The 17,484-nt window shown below is 47.5% G+C and overlaps 1 protein-coding gene across 1 annotated transcript in view; it reads right to left on the bottom strand.

The window, feature by feature from the left end:
- Positions 1-16,843, bottom strand: part of sh3tc1 (SH3 domain and tetratricopeptide repeats 1) — a 104,498-nt gene extending 87,655 nt beyond the window's left edge. The window contains exons 1-2 of the mRNA XM_084328076.1: positions 16,836-16,843; positions 14,600-14,671 (exon numbers count right to left, since the gene is read on the bottom strand). The gene's annotated coding sequence lies outside the window, so the exon portion shown is untranslated. The remainder of the gene's footprint in view (positions 1-14,599; positions 14,672-16,835) is intronic.
- Positions 16,844-17,484: the final 641 nt, after the last annotated feature.

The following is a 17,484-nucleotide window of genomic DNA, read 5'->3' as shown; positions in this document are numbered from 1 at the left end:
CTCGAACGCTGTTAGGCCATGCCTCCCACAAGCCGGCTGCAATATGGACGAAGCCTTACATCACGTGTCCCCTCCGGTACTCGAGGAAGCAGCCGTCGCATCTTTTCACCTGCACAGCGCGATCTCTCAGCGTCTGGGGTCTGCGTGGGAGGGACACGCCGGCCCCGTCACTTCCTGATTCTGCTGCGCAGGCGCACCAACCGACCTGTAGGAGTCGCTGTCCACAACGTCCGATCCCCACCCATCAGCTTCCCACCCCCTAATACTGCCAATTGTATTAGTATGAACGACCAGCCAAGCTGATAGCAATGCGGAGAGCTGGGCTCGAGCCCAGCGTCTCCAGCATTGGTGGCGAGCGCCTTGCCCACTACACCACCTAGCCGCCCCTTCCCCCCCTCTTTTTCAAAACAGTATGTCCTTGCTTGTAAATTAGTTTGAAAAAGAGGGGGAAAAACACTTTTTCCCCCACAATAGTGTATTAACAGACTGTCTGCATGTGTAGCCCTTTTACCAAACAGAATATCAAAGGATTACAAATTACAACAAAATTATTTTGCACAGCACATTGACAAATCCATATTAAAAATATTTGTGGATCATGGTTAGGGGCGACAGGGCCTTTGCTGCTGCTGCCCCCTCCCTCTGGAATGCCCTCCCCAGCCATATCCGTGATGCAAACACCCTGACATCTTTTAAATCAGCCCTCAAAACCCACCTTTTCAATCTTGCTTTTGACCTCTAATTCTGTCGGTTTTATTTTATTTTGTCATGTATTATTTTTGTTCTGTTTTGTTCTGTTTTTTTGTTTTGCCATAGTTTGTCTCTCCTGCCCATGTGAAGCGTCTTTGAGCACCTGGAAAAGCGCTATATAAAATAGATGTATTATTATTATTATTATTATTATGGTTGTCAACCTAAAAGCCTGCTTTCATCCCCTCAAATTAGGGATGCACCGATATAAAAATTGGCCACCGATACCGATTGTTCAACTAACACAATCGGCCGATACCGATACCGATATTTGTGGCAAAAAATAAGTATTTGTAATTTTTTTTTATATATATATATATATATATATTTTCTTTTATATTTTTTATTGTAATTTTTTTTAATGAAACTACTGTATATTTGTATGTGTATGTTTGTATTTGTAGGCCTCTTTACTTACTTAAAAAAAGTAAACATCAAAAAATATGTTTATGGTATTAATTATTAATTCCACCATGCCATGTAGCACTATCCCTCTCCCAGTATCGTCTGGTGGCCTGCAGATGGATACTGTTCTGAAGGTCCAGATTAACACATAGAGTCTGCGTTTATTGTTTTGTATAACTTATATATTGTTTATATATATAAGATATATATTTTCACGTCATCTGTTTACCTACCAGTATTCATCATTCGCTTATTTGTATATGTTCCATTCTTAACGCCGTAGACAGCGTGAGCGCATGCGCGGGGTGCTTGGGACATGCCCGGGCAAGTGAGAGAGAGAGAGAGCATATTGATCTGTGGGGATGAACAGACTCATTCCACAGGTAACTAAGACAGAGTGTGTGAGATAGAAGAAACGTTTGGTAGCAGTAAACAGGACGGCAAGCAACGTATCTTGACAGAGATCTGTATAGCTAAGTAGATACCACATAATATTGTCGAGCCACTATTGGCACAGTATAGTGACTTGTTTGAGCGAAGTAACGTTGAGAGACTTATAGCTGAATCCAGCGGCGTCTGGATTTAACTACCTATTGAAGACTTCATGCGGGTTAGCCTAAGTACACAAGGGCTAACTAGCTATCAACCATGCCAACGGGCGTTTGGACTAATACTGTAGCTATTAATCCTGCCATCGGGCGCTAGGAATACAAGGACCCGGTCCGTACGAGATCCTCCTCACCAGCGACGACAGGATTATCCCAAGTTTGTCTGCAGTTCTCTGGAGTAGGAGCTCCAGAGAGTATCGTCTCCATCCGCCATCTTGCTTTCCCCGTGCTGTTCGCTCCGCCTCACTCCATTCAGAGCATCAACGGTCGAGTACCAGTAGTTTAGGACTATCGTTACCTCTGACATTGTCGCATTGACATTATCTTATTAACAGGAGATCTGCTATAAATAGCATATGTATGTTCTGCTATTAACATTAAAGTGATTATTCAACTTGTATCACTGTCCCCTCGCAGTTAATGGAGTGTCCGCCATTTTGTGTACCTATACTGTCTGGCTAATTAATATTCTAGTAGTGGTCTAATCTAACATTTAAATACAGTCAGGGTTGTGTAGCCCCTTAGCTACAATTGGTCCTTCGAGCCGGAGGGTATCAGTAATAATAATATTAGTTATAATATGGCCAGCAGCGGACACTCTCCAACCAGCTCTCCCCCAATAGCGCGCCCTAGGCGCCAGCGTCAGCCCCCTCCCTACTTGGAGGGCTACGCTGTAGATTTAGCTGTAGACATAGCTTATCCACGAGGACGCTAAGCAGGGATAACCTTAGTAGCTCAAGCATGCCCAACCTTACCGAGGAGTCAACCCTAGATGTAGAGACCCAAGCTAGTTTAAGTGAAACTAACTTAGCTTACCGGGGGGGACAAGCGGGGCATGACTTGACTATACCCACAGAGCACCGCGCCCCCGAGATGGCCCTCGGAGCGCATGAAAGAAGAGAGCACCGCGCCCCCGAGATGGACCTCGGAGCGCGTGAGAAGACCAGGTCACCGCCAAGCCCAGTCAGCCCCAAATCACCATCATCAGCGTCATCCCCAAGCGGGGCCGATAGGAGGCTAGCGCAAGTCCTGATCGCCACGATAACCGCCTCGGCCGAAAGGGACCGCCTCCAGGAGCAACGAGAGAGTGAGCGTGACCGCCTCCAGGTGCAACGCGAGAGTGAGCGTGAACATCTCAGACTGGAAGAGAGGCGCCTCCAGGCTGACGCCACGGCGCAACGAGAGAGTGAGCGCGAACATCTCAGACTGCAAGAGAGGCGCCTCCAGGCTGAAGAAACCATGGAGCGAGACCGCGCCAATGCGCAGCGCGAGGCAGAACGAGACCGTCTACAAGCACAAATGATGGCGCAAGCACTCCAGAATGTGACTCCCCACTCTTCCACCCGGAGCTCCCGGAGATCATCATGCCAAGGGTCGAGGGCACCCTCCCCTCCCCGACGAAGCTACATGGGACCCCGCCTAAGGGAAGAACCTGCTTACGTTGCGGAGCAGCTAGCCGAGCGACTACAAAGCCTGACTGAGGACGAGGGAGGACAGAGGGCCCACCCGCACTACTCCATCTCAGACCAGGAGGCACAGTGCAGCCCCGGTCTCAGTCCCGACACGCTGCGTCATGAACCCCCAACACGCCCCAGTGGGGAGTTCGAGCACCAGACGGCACTGAGGACTAGTACCTGGCAACCCAGCCCCTGGTTCCCGCCCAGCACGAACCAACGACCCAACGCACAGGGAGACTCGCCGCGGATGCCTCTCCCCCCACGTGTGTCAGTGTCACAGCCCTCTATGGCACCCTACATTGGGACCCCCGTATTCCCAGACTTCACAAGAGAAGACCGAGTGCAGTATACCGAGCTGCGTATGTGCCTAGAGACAATCATGGCAGGAGTACAGGACGAGCCATACAAGTACGCCATTCTCCTTAAGCATCTCAAGGTAACTAGAGCGCACAACATTGCGCTGGCATACTCCAATTCACAAACTCCCTATTCTGACGCCCTGGTTGCCCTCGACGCACGTTACGGACGTACATGGGACTATGTCATTCAGGAGATACGTGAGATCGAACGTCTCCCCCCGGCTAAAGACAACCGAGCCCTGGATGACCTATCCGTCAAAGTACAGTCCCTAGTAGGGATGCTCGGTTCCCAACGAGAGAAGGGGATGTACGAGCTGTACGCCAACTCCAACGTGGAGCGCATATTGGAGAAGCTCCCCCCATTCCGCCAAGAACGCTTTCGGCGGCAACGAAACTACCGTGACCCGAATGCCCCAGAACAGTCACTGCTGGATCTTGCTGACTTCCTAGCCAGGGAGGTTAGCAGCCTAAGAATTGACACCTTCGCATGGGGTGGCTCGATCTGTAAAGAGGGACCGAGGAGGTTTAAAGACCAAAGCAGGCCCATCACAGTGATGCACCAGGCCGAGTCGGTGTCACGGCAGAAGAGTCACAACCCCCCCGCCAAGGAGAAATGGAAGATCGCATGTCAATACTGCCACAGCGAACACTGGCTGTCACAGTGCGACGCATTCAAGAAACTGACCACCGTCGAAGTAAGTCAGTGGATTAAAGCTAACCGCCGCTGCTTCTGCTGCGCGCGCGGCCACATGGTAGCAGAATGCCGCCTTAAGAAGAAGTGTGGCAAGTGTGACGGCGCTCACCTCGAAGCACTGCACGAGAGCAACAAGCGAAACCCAGCTCCACTAAGCAACTCGAGAGCAGAAGTACTCGACATCGACCCCGCGAAGAGTGGGAGCTCCAGAGTGCTCCTCAAGGTGGTACGAGTACTCCTCAGTCACGGGGACAAGGTACTCGACACCTACGCCGTCCTCGACGACGGGTCGGAGAAGACACTCCTCCTCGCCTCCACCGCGACCCAGTTGGACCTGCGGGGTCCAGAGGAGACCATGACCCTCCGTACCATTCGTCGAGACTTAAAGACAATCAAAGGTGAAAACGTCTCGTTCACCATTGCAGCGATCGACCAGCCTGAGAAGCGGTACGCCATCAGCAAGGCGTTCACGAGCTACGACATAGGTTTGTCACGCTACGATTACCCCATCCCACAGCTGAGGAAAAAGTACGACCACCTACGCCAACTGCCCATACCGCCTATCAGCGGCGCTACACCGACCCTACTCATTGGATCCGACCACGCGGACCTCATTGTCCCTACTGATGCGGTCCACATCGGACCCAGAGGATGCCCAGCCGCGGTTAAGACCCGTCTGGGGTGGACGCTCCAGGGCCCCCTCTCCGGGCCTTCCAGCCGACCAACGTCCACACGCTGCCTTTACACCAAGGCGAGCGACACAGACAACACTCTCCTACAGCACGTTGAGAGGCTATGGACACTAGATGCGCTGCCATTTAAGAACAAACGCAAGATGGTTCGGTCGAAGGAGGACAAGTATGCCATCGCTCTACTAGAGCAGAAGACTACGAGGGTCGAGGTCGACGGAGTGCTAAGATACGCAACCCCACTCTTGAGGCGGGAAGGGATGCCCACTCTGCACGTGCCTAAGGGAGCGACGCACCACTACCTACAGAGCACTGAGCGGCGCCTCGCCAAGAATCCCCCACAAGCAACGATCTATCGCACCGAGATCGAGAAGCTGGTAACGGCCGGCCACATAAAGAAAATCGATGACCACGAGGCAGAAGGGACGACAGAGTCCTGGTATGTGCCCCACCACAAGGTCACCCACAACGGAAAGAACCGCATTGTGTTCAATTGCAGTCATCAGATTGGACAGCAGAATCTGAATAACCTACTCCTGCCCGGTCCTACACTCGGACCCTCCCTCCTCGGCGTCCTGATACGCTTTCGTCAGGACAAAGTGGCCATCAGCGGCGACATCAAGGGGATGTTCTTACAAGTTCGACTGATGGAGGAAGACAAGCCTTTACTGAGGTTTCTGTGGAGGGAGAGGCTCGACGACGAACAACCCTCGATATACCAATGGGAGGTACTCCCCTTCGGCACCACCTGCAGCCCGTGCTGCGCCACGTTCACGTTACAGAAGCACGTGGCCGAAGACCCCGGAGCTGACGATGATGTCCGACACAGCGTTGAACGAAGCTTCTACGTGGACAACTGCCTACAGAGCGTATCCACGCCAGAAGAAGCAGAGAGCATCCTAATGAAGCTACGGGCTTCGTTAGCCAAAGGTGGATTCGACCTCCGACAGTGGGCCAGTAGCGACCCTCAAGTTCTCCAGCACCTCCCTCCAGAGACTAAAGCCGCTAGCAGCGAGACCTGGATGGCGCACACCCCAGGCGAAACGCAAGAGATGACCCTGGGCCTCGTCTGGCGCTTCAAGACGGACTCGCTTCACTACCGACACACACCTCTGAGGACGGATCAGGAGATGTCCACGACTAGACTGACCACTCGGCGGAGTGTGTACCGAACACTCGCCAGCCAGTACGACCCAATGGGGTGTATTCTCCCCTACACCACCCGGGTGAAGATGCTGGTGAGAGAACTGTGGGCCAAGGAGCAGGGCTGGGACGACCCCATACCCGAGCACCTAGCCACCACATGGAGAGAGTGGGAAGATGAACTTGTCTTACTCCGCGAGGTTGCCATCCCGCGGAGTTACTTCCCCCCTACCGTGCAACTGGAGAAGTGTCAGACAGACCTGCACGTCTTCAGCGACGCCTCTGAAGTGGCGTACGGATCAGTGGCCTACCTGAGAGCTCGGGAAGAAGGAGGAGAAGTCTACGTAGCCTTCGTCCTGGCCCGCTCGAGGATAGCTCCCCACAAGCAGCAGTCGATCCCACGACTAGAGCTCTGCGCAGCTCTGGTAGGCGCGCAACTCGCCAAAATGGTGCAAAGTGAACTCACCCTACCGGTGCGTGAGATCATCCTATGGTCAGACTACATGACCGTGATCACCTGGATCCAGTCCGCCTCCTGTCGGTACAAAGTTTTCGTAGGATTCCGAGTATCCGAAATCCAAGACCTGGTAGGAGCGGAATGTTGGAGATATGTTGACACCAAGCAGAACCCAACGGATGTCATCACACGGGGGATGTCCCTAGCCGACCTCACCCGTCCTAACTCATACAGTGATGGTCCAGAGTTCCTCAAGCTCCCGGAGGAGAAGTGGCCTATCTCCACACCGCGGAAGGCGAACCAAGACGAGTCAGAAATAAAAAAATCTATGTTCTGCGGGCTGAGTCAAGCCCCGGCTCCAACGGGCCTGGACCTAGACGACTGTCAAACTCTGGAGAGTGCCCAGAAAAGGACATTCCTATGGCACCACCCGGAGCTCCTCCCCACCACAGACCTCAGTGCATCTGCCTACAAGGAAGTGGAACTTCTTGTGCTGCAGAGGGCGCAGAGAGACTCTTTCCCAGAGGAAATGGAGTGTCTGATAAGGGCAAAGCCAGTCCCCTCAGACAGTCGACTCCTCACCTTAGCCCCAGAAATCGACGCCCAGGGCCTCATCAGGGTGGGTGGTCAGTTGAGACGGGCCCCGGACTTGGCCGAGGATGTTAAGCATCCCATCGTCCTAAGCAGCCGACACAGGATAACAGATCTGATCATTCAGAAATACGACGAGGTGGTGTGCCACGCGGGGACCGAGCGAGTCTTTGCGGAGATCCGACGGTGCTTCTGGATACTCCAAGGGAGAGAAGCTGTACGCCGATTCCAACGAACTTGCCCGACCTGTCGCAAGTGGAGGGCACAGCCTATTATCCCGAAGATGGCAGACCTGCCTCTCTGCCGCCTCCGACTCGGCGAGCGGGCCTTCCATTCCACGGGCGTAGACTGCTTCGGCCCATTCAATGTCAAGAGAGGAAGAGGAACAGAGAAGAGGTGGGGCATCGTGTATAAATGCATGACCACCAGAGCTGTTCACATTGAGCTCCTCCAGTCGATGAGTACAGACTCGTTCCTCATGTCATTCCGGAGGTTCCAAGCGAGGAGAGGGACCCCCTCAGTGCTATTGTCAGACCAAGGGACAAATTTCCGAGGAGGAGACACGGAACTGAGAGCGAGCTTCCTGAACATGGGTGAAGAACTCAAGACTCGCCTTGCTCCGGCTCAGGTCACCTTCCAGTTCAATCCTCCGAATGCCCCCCATTTCGGGGGAACGTGGGAGAGAGAGGTCCGATCAATAAAGACTGCTATATACACCGTACTTGGAGCCCAGACAGTGGGCGATGAAGTCCTAGCTATGGTCCTCACCGAGATTGAGGGAGTTCTGAACTCCAAGCCCCTCGGCTACGTTTCAAGCGACGTAGCTGACGTCGACCCCATCACCCCAAACTACCTCTTGATTGTGCGGCTGGACCCTGCCCTTCCTCAGACTGTGTACAGACAGGACGAGATGAACGGACGGAGAATGTGGAGACACAGCCAAGTACTGGCCGACCAGTTTTGGGCCCGCTTCCTCCTACACTACTTACCCTCCCTTCAAGCCCGTCAGAAATGGGTGAAAGACAGGGACAACCTGACCGTGGGGACCGTCGTGATGATCATAGACCAGTCACTACCCCGAGCTACGTGGCCAGCCGGCCGTGTGAGCAGAGTGATCAATGGTTCGGATGGGAAGGTCAGAGCGGCAGAGGTCATCGTACAAGGGCGGACTTATACCAGACCAGTAGCTAAGTTGATAGAGCTTCCTGCGTTCCCTGACCCCCCTGACGACGACGATAACCCACCGACTTTATAGATTACTTCCAACTCCCCATAGCCCATTATGGAGAAATTGACTTGACCCTGGATATTAATCTGTGCCCCAAATTTATTTGCTAATTAGGTTCCGACTAATTAGGGGGCGGCTGTTCTGAAGGTCCAGATTAACACATAGAGTCTGCGTTTATTGTTTTGTATAACTTATATATTGTTTATATATATAAGATATATATTTTCACGTCATCTGTTTACCTACCAGTATTCATCATTCGCTTATTTGTATATGTTCCATTCTTAACGCCGTAGACAGCGTGAGCGCATGCGCGGGGTGCTTGGGACATGCCCGGGCAAGTGAGAGAGAGAGAGAGCATATTGATCTGTGGGGATGAACAGACTCATTCCACAGGTAACTAAGACAGAGTGTGTGAGATAGAAGAAACGTTTGGTAGCAGTAAACAGGACGGCAAGCAACGTATCTTGACAGAGAGCTGTATAGCTAAGTAGATACCACATAATATTGTCGAGCCACTATTGGCACAGTATAGTGACTTGTTTGAGCGAAGTAACGTTGAGAGACTTATAGCTGAATCCAGCGGCGTCTGGATTTAACTACCTATAAGACTTCATGCGGGTTAGCCTAAGTACACAAGGGCTAACTAGCTATCAACCATGCCAACGGGCGTTTGGACTAATAGCTATTAATCCTGCCATCGGGCGCTAGGAATACAAGGACCCGGTCCGTACGAGATCCTCCTCACCAGCGACGACAGGATTATCCCAAGTTTGTCTGCAGTTCTCTGGAGTAGGAGCTCCAGAGAGTATCGTCTCCATCCGCCATCTTGCTTTCCCTGTGCTGTTCGCTCCGCCTCACTCCATTCAGAGCATCAACGGTCGAGTACCAGTAGTTTAGGACTATCGTTACCTCTGACATTGTCGCATTGACATTATCTTATTAACAGGAGATCTGCTATAAATATCATATGTATGTTCTGCTATTAACATTAAAGTGATTATTCAACATGTATCACTGTCCCCTCGCAGTTAATAGAGTGTCCGCCATTTTGTGTACCTATACTGTCTGGCTAATTAATATTCTAGTAGTGGTCTAATCTAACATTTAAATACAGTCAGGGTTGTGTAGCCCCTTAGCTACAGATACTATTCTCTCAACCAGCGCTCTCAACCAATGCAATAGAACCATTTTGATTGACAGTCGATTCTGCCAATTACGTCACACCGCTAGCACCCACCTCCTGCTGTTCTTACCACCAATCGGCAAGCGTTTATTCATTTTCTACTTCCGGGCATGCCGCCATTGATCTGCTTGCGAGAACCACAACAAGCTAATACGTTAGCTGCCCGCCGACCAGCGCTCCACAAGATGACCAAACGAGACACAATGATTTTACTGCAACAAATGTTATAATAAAACAAAGCCTTTCTATATATTTGTCTGGTTGAAAACTTTATTAACAGATTGCAGAATGGGTAGTTGGGTACGGAATGAGCAACGGAATGGAACTGAGCTATGAACGGAGTAATGCCTTGCTTACTTGCTATCTTCGGGTAAATAATATGCTGATGTTATTGAACGTGTAACACTAACTATATGTGACCGAGTCTAGGGTTTGTGCCTACATGTCTCCATTTTCATTTTCCAGATTTTTCCAGATTGTGAAAGTACAGAATGTAAGCTTTCAAATGATGTGTCATACTTTGAAATATGAGAATGTTTTGAATATCATATATTCATTTAAATCTTGTAACTCAGTCTGTTGTCTAAAACAGGGGTTCTCAACCTTTCTGCTGCCAAGGCACCCCTGTGTTCAATCAAATATTCCAGGGCACCCCTACATACGATAAAGACTTTTCCGGTCCTGTCTTTTTTGCTACAATGATGACAAAAGTGCTTGCTTTCAAAATAATGTTTATTTAAGAAACCGGGAAACACATTTGTGTGTATATGCAGGCTATATAATGCATTATTAACAGGTGTTTCAGGTCTAAATGGCTTAGTACGGTTGACATTACACTGCTTGTAGTAGTAAATCAAATAGCATATTTTTTTAAATAAAATTACAGAAAATTATCACTAAAGTGCTATCTGTTGCAGCTGCACTGTTCTCCATAAAAATTGCATATTTGGATAAGTTTGACCATTTCTCAAAAACAGAAAATCATGTATTTTTTTTAAATACAGAAAAGGATCACCAAATTACCATTTCTCAAAAAATATAAATAAATACAGAAAATAAGCACTTGTTCACTCAGTGGACATTTCTAGCTCAATGCGAGGTCTGCTGCTGCTGGCTAATAATACCGTCAATACGTGGAGAGATCTTTGGCAACACACATGTCATCCTCAAGGCTCAACTTGGCCCTATATTTTGTTTTCAGAGCTGTCATGGATGAAAAGCCAGCTTCACACAGATATGTGGGGCTGAATGGTATCAACACCTTAACTGCTGCATCATGAGATACTTGGTACTCAGCACCACACTCTGAAACTAGCTCTCCAGGTGGTATCAGATGAGATTTCAATGAGTTCTTCCAAGAGTTTGGATGGAAATGTGTCAGGAAGCTTTGTCTCAATGTTGTCTGTAAAGTTTTTTTTTATCCAAGGTGATCCTTTTCTGTGTTTTATTAAATAATGATTTTCAGATTTTGAGAAATTGTCAAACTTATCCAAATATGGTATTTTCATGGAAAACAGTGCAGCTGCAACAGATAGCACTTTAGTGATAATTTTCTGTAAAAAAAAAATAATATATATATTTTTTTTTTAATAAATCTCAAGGCACCCCTGGCAGCTCTCTGTGGCACCCTGGGGTGCCGCGGAACCCCTGTTGAGAACCGCTGGTCTAAAACACTCAAGGGGAGAAAACGCCTCTCAAAGATGTTCACACTTCAGCTAGTTTGGGGGGGGGGGGGGGGGGGTGGACAACTACCCTCACCTGAATGCGTCCATCGTTAACACTTTGACTGCCGGGACACGTCTTTAGACGTCTTTGCTGGCGATGCTAAAGTTGCCGGGGGACGCTGTACAGCGTCCTTATATCAATATTTCAAAAATCTGCGATCGGATCCATAATCTGCCTCCGCTGGCCTGAGAACCACCAGCAGGACCCACTGAGCTCTCTGGCGGTTCAGGAGCGCCATCTGGTGGCCGATCGCGCAACTGCTTAACAGGAAGCGCTGTAGAGGTTTTGCTAGATGTCCGTATTGCTTCCGGCCACTCGGGATAGCTTCCGGCACTGTAGCTCGTCACTCTACATAGCGATCGATTGCCAATAACTCGATAAACAACATGATTTGGACGTATATACCATTATACAAGCTGGAGATGGACCGGGTAATAATATATCCCATAATGATAAAATTTCTACTCGACGATGATCGCCCAACGGCGCGCGGATACTGGGGTGAGTTTCAGCGTGTAACGTTACCGTCTTCGATAATAACTGATATTATCAACATTTGACCCACATTAGATGATTGGTATAACGCTGCCCACGGAATTATAAACGCCCCCTCGCCCATCCGGTCAACATCAGATGACGTGTAGTAACTTCTAGAACCACGTCCAGTTGAAATCTTTTATCTCGCATCGATTGCTATCAAACTGTATTTCATCATCAATATAATGCATTTGGAGCTATAAATCAAGTTCTGGAGAAAGCTGCAGAAAACGATAAAAACATACTTATACTTTAGACCATATTTTACTATGAATATGTGAATGAAAAAGTTTAACGTTGCTACACAATGAACAATACATATAGGACTTTGAATGGGCCCTAATAATGGCAATGTAGCAATAGAATTTAAAAAGTTATAGCCCTGCAAAGAAGGGGACTTTCTCCATAGACAAATAGCGCTGGCAATCTATGGTATATCATGAATTTAACCTTAGGCAGCCAAAGTGTTAACGTTAATGACTCTCTCTGTGTGAATGCCTTTACCTGGCTCAGTGAATCTGAATCCCAACACGCAACTCTATTCAGATGCAAAAATGAACCCAGCCCCCACCTCTCCTCTGTGGAGAGCACAAACAGTGTTTCAAAATGGCCTTTTTTTAAACACAAAATTCTTACAATTAGAGTTATTATATCTGTTCGCTGTTGTACTAAATATGTTCTTCAACTCTCGAACTGTAGTTATATATAATAAAAAAAAACACACACAAAAAAAATCTTTTTTTATTGTGTCTATCTGTCATTTCACCCTGGCGACTTGTAGGCTACATCACCAGACTGGGTCACATATAACGTTAATGCCACAAAACGAATGTTTGTGTCATTTTAACAGCAGATACTTTCATAAATGCCATCTTCCCGAGAGAGGGGTGTTGACGGGGAGCTGTGATGGGTTCGCTTGGTTGTGTTATTAATAGCATTGAACAGCTAACCGAAAGCTAGCGTTAACTAACGTTAAAGGTTTAGCCATAACGTTACCTTGGCTAAAGTTGGGGCTATTCATAATCCAGCAATAATGGCTGCAGACCTGCAAGCAAAGTACAGCAAGTTGGCAAAGGAGTATTCCAACGTCAATCACATTTTCACCAGTAACGTTAGTCTTCCATCTGCCGGTAGCTCATGCTAGCTAACCTAGCTCATGTTAACGTAGTCACTGTCAGAATTAATGACATGTTGCGGACAGCCATATCGGTGACAATGTTTAGCTTTTAGTGCCAAATGATAAGAGTCTGAAGCGGAGTCTCAAAAGAGAATGTTGAATATTTAGTAGTAACTTTGATGCAGTAGCTTGTGTGTGTGTGTGGGGGACTGGGGGCGGCGCCGTTGTGCAGGACGCGACTGAATTTATCGGCTACTGCCATCGGCACATTCGAGCTTATCGGCCAACAGGCCGATTGCAGTCAACAAGGCACTTATCGGCCGATACCGATACCCGACCGATACATCGGTGCACCCCTACCTCAAATTAGGGCTGGGCGATATGGAAAAAAATCATATCGCGATAACTATATGATAATTTTATTTTATTTCTCGATATCGATAATTATCGAATTGTTATAAGTATAAAAAAAAAAAAAAAAAAAAAAAAAACATTTTTTTTTTTTTTTTTTTAACAACAGATGTATGTTTATTTTGCAGCAATTCTTTGTCATTGCCGCCATCTTTAGTGTTACATCCCCTCACACTCCAGTTCTCAGGCTGTAGCTGGTTTAAAAGCTAAAGTAAACCGGCTTCTCTGCTGGCTGTGGCTCCAGAGGAGTTGAACAGTTTATTTTCGATCTTTTGGCGCTTTTTTGGTGGACAAACCACTGCACATGTGCACTGTGACTCGTGACTGGAGTCTAGTTCTGCTAGCACACATAGCCTACTGTGTACAGACGGTTTCAAAATGTATTTTAAATTAGAAAGCAAACAAAATAAATGGACAAGAGAAAAAGCCATTACTTTAAGTTGCAGGCAAGAAAGACAAGTCTGTCCACTGTCTCTGGTTTTAAAACTGCCCTGTTGCAGAAAAAAAAAAAAAAAAAAAAAAAACGATTTTTCGATTTTTTTTAAATTTCGATATTTGATATCGATTATTAAAATATATCGCGATATTTATCGTTATCGTTATATCGCCCAGCCCTACCTCAAATCATATGATTAAGTATCAAACCCACAATTCACCATAACTAGGCAAAACTCCCCAAAACTAAATTCTTCCCTCCACTATTTCTTAGAATATTGTGGTCGGAACTTGGACTTCCGTCAGATTCTAACCCCCGGCTCTGTTCCACATCCCATTCCAACTTCAGAACTGTATTATATAAGGATGTTGCAATAAGCTGAGCGAGAGAGAGCACAGACCCTGTTGCCTGTGTGAGACTGCGGATTTGAACCAACAACCTTCTGTTCGTAACCTTGTTTTCTTTTCTTTTTCTTTCTTTCAAGTGTCACTGCAAACTGCACGGACAGCGGTTTTCAAACATTTTCTTCAAGGATCCATATTTTCACAAGACTTTCTAGGCTATTTTGAAGGCTGATCTGTCAAAACTGACTTTTTATGAGACAAATAACCTGCCAGTTTACAGTGTTTTATCCAGTATTTCTTTGCAGTAAAATGACAGTATTGGGAATTGTGGGACAACAGCACAACAGCCAGCAACTTCTTACAAAATGTCTAATTTCCTAAATAAAAACTACTGTAGCTGTTTCACCTAACATTAATCCTACGGTCTTGACCTATAGCCTCTGTGAACAAGAAGGATGTTACCGGTAGGGAAGTCATCCTCCGCTGTCGACAGGGTTCGTCTCAAACCTGCGGCATCCCTGGAAAGGCCGCGTTCTGCAAACAAACAAACACAACTTAACACCATGATGTCATGTATGTTGTGTATGTCATAAATGAAAATGGGGGACCCTGATGTAAACAAGACAAACGTCTTTCTCTGGTCTGCATCCCCTTAACAATTGTGTGTATTGAGCCGTACTGTATTGTACCCATTCTGCAATCTGTTAAATAAAGTTTTCATTCATTCATTAATTCACCAAGCACCAAGTTTTGGGTTCCCACTGGGTTTCCCTGTGCATAAATGTATTATAGTAACCTCCACGCAGGAAGCCAAACATGTCAGGGAGCCAAACATTTTTTAGATAGAAATATAGATTTTTGTGCTATTCGGTGTAATACTAATTACAGGTGAAAGTGTGGACCACTAATTGACATATCTCAAACCCGCTCTCTTTTCTTGATCCTCCAATCACAACTGTCGCTTCCCCTCTGGTCCATTGGGTCTTTCCCAGTGACAAGTTTATTTGGACAAGTTCAGGAAAATAGGACCATCAATGTATATTACATAGGTTTCCTCTTTCATGACCCCCCCCCCCAAATACACAAACACAACACACACACACACACAAACAACAGGAGGCATCTGGCCAGCTCTGATTTCAGCGTGTGTCACTCAACTCAAGTAGAAAATGGAATAAAGGGGCAGCCTGACCCGACTAATGCAAACCAGCATGACAACAATGGGACATGACAATATGAGTATGGCAACATTAATCACAGACAATATCACTTTTTTTTCCTTTTTTTCTCTCTGACCAATTCAAGTAGGCGTATCTACAATTTTTTAATATGCCTATATTAGGCCTATTTATAAGAAGAAGGATGAATGAATGAATGAATGAATGAATGAATGAATGAATGAATGAATGAATGAAAACTTTATTTAACAGATTGCAGAATGGGTACAATACAGTACGGCTCAATACACACAATTGTTAAGGGGATGCAGACCAGAGAAAGACGTTTGTCTTGTTTACATCAGGGTCCCCCATTTTCAATTCATAGTGACATTTATGACATACACAACATAACATACATGACATCATGACATTTATGGCATAGGGTCATGCATGACATACAGGTATATATGTAACGGAGGTACCGCAGTATATCCACAGTCACGAGGTACAAGTCGTGAAGTGGCTGTGGACGTTAAGCGGTACTGCAAGTAAACTCACTCCCCAGAGGCATCCAGACCCGGAAGCAAGAAGTGAATTCACTTCTTGCTTAGTGGTCTGTTGTGATGCCGCCCGCGATGCGGGCGTCCGGGGTTCAACTCCCACTCAGGGCGATCCCTTAACAGGGGTCGAATCGACTAAACACAACGCAGACAAGATCACACCGGCTACATATAGTACTGTTACATTTGTGACATATATGATATGCAAATATACAGTACTGTTACCCATAGATCCTGACAGAGTATATGATGGGGAGGAGACTGTACATTAGGAGGAGGTGGGTGGGTGGGAGAGAAATATACATACGGTGGGGAGAGAATATATACATACGGTGGGGAGGAGACTGTACATTAGGAGGGGGTGGGTGGGAGAGAAATATACATACGGTGGGGAGGAGACTGTACATTAGGAGGGGGTGGGTGGGTGGGAGAGAAATATACATACGGTGGGGAGAGAATATATACATACGGTGGGGAGGAGACTGTACATTAGGAGGGGGTGGGTGGGAGAGAAATATACATACGGTGGGGAGGAGACTGTACATTAGGAGGGGGTGGGTGGGTGGAAGAGAAATATACACACGGTGGGGAGAGAATATATACATACGGTGGGGAGGAGACTGTCTATTAGGAGGGGGTGGGGGTGGGGGTGGGGGGGTTTGGACATTTATGGTGGCCAGTTTCGAACTGCAGCCTCCCGTAGGTGCTCTTTTAGAGCGGTTTTGAATGTGGGTAGGGATTCACATTCCTTTACAGCTTTGGGTAGGGCGTTCCACATAGGTACAACCAATCCCCTGAACAGTTCACCTCCTCCAATACCACTACTAAACTGTATACATTCTTAACAAACTATTTGTTGTATGAATAATATCACAATAATCACAGTGTCACTCACTTACCCCTTCTGTTTTTGGTGAGTGTCACATGCAGTGTCACCCACTTACCCCTTCTGTTTTTGGTGAGTGTCACCGCACTTACCCCTTCTGTGTTTTGTGAGTGTCCCCTTTTTTATCGCCAAGTCGTGGTAATGCTGATGCTCTTCATTAGAGAGCTCTCTCCGGTACCGGCGACCCCCGACGCCGTTAACAACCGGCTCCTTGTCTTGGTCGTTGCTGGCCGACGACATCATTGATCAAATCAGCAAGCAGTCCGTCCGCAAACGGTCAAACTCTGCGAGGCATCACGCGCCTCTGTCCATGGGGAGTGCGCAATAAACGTTTTACGATGACAATGATGGAAGAAGAGGATCATGGTAAATACGAAGTACCAACAACACCCAGCACTGTTTTATTACTTAAAGTTATTCTATCTGTGAGGCATTTGATGCATGTATTTCCAATCCCGACACCGAAAAATACGCGGACTTTCCCCCCGCGTTTTGCGTAAAAACACAGCCCCTTGCGTCCTAGTACTAGCAGTCCCAAACTGTATGGTCAGACTCCCAATAGAGACCAAGGACGTCTCCTTGTCGAAGTTTTCCCACAACTTGCAGGACGGTCACGTCCTGTCCTGGGGGCGCCTGGCTCCCAACACGACCAATAGAAGAGAACCCTCGTGCAGTCGCTGCCAGCGGAATAGTTAATAATCGCTGACTGAACAAATAACAGCCCCCCTTCCGTTTATAAAT

This window comes from Notolepis coatsorum, assembly GCF_963971535.1.
Source record: "Notolepis coatsorum genome assembly, chromosome: 13".
Taxonomy (NCBI): domain Eukaryota; kingdom Metazoa; phylum Chordata; class Actinopteri; order Aulopiformes; family Paralepididae; genus Notolepis; species Notolepis coatsorum.
The sequence above is the reverse complement of the archived record's forward strand: the minus strand, read 5'-3'. Positions and strand labels throughout refer to the sequence as shown.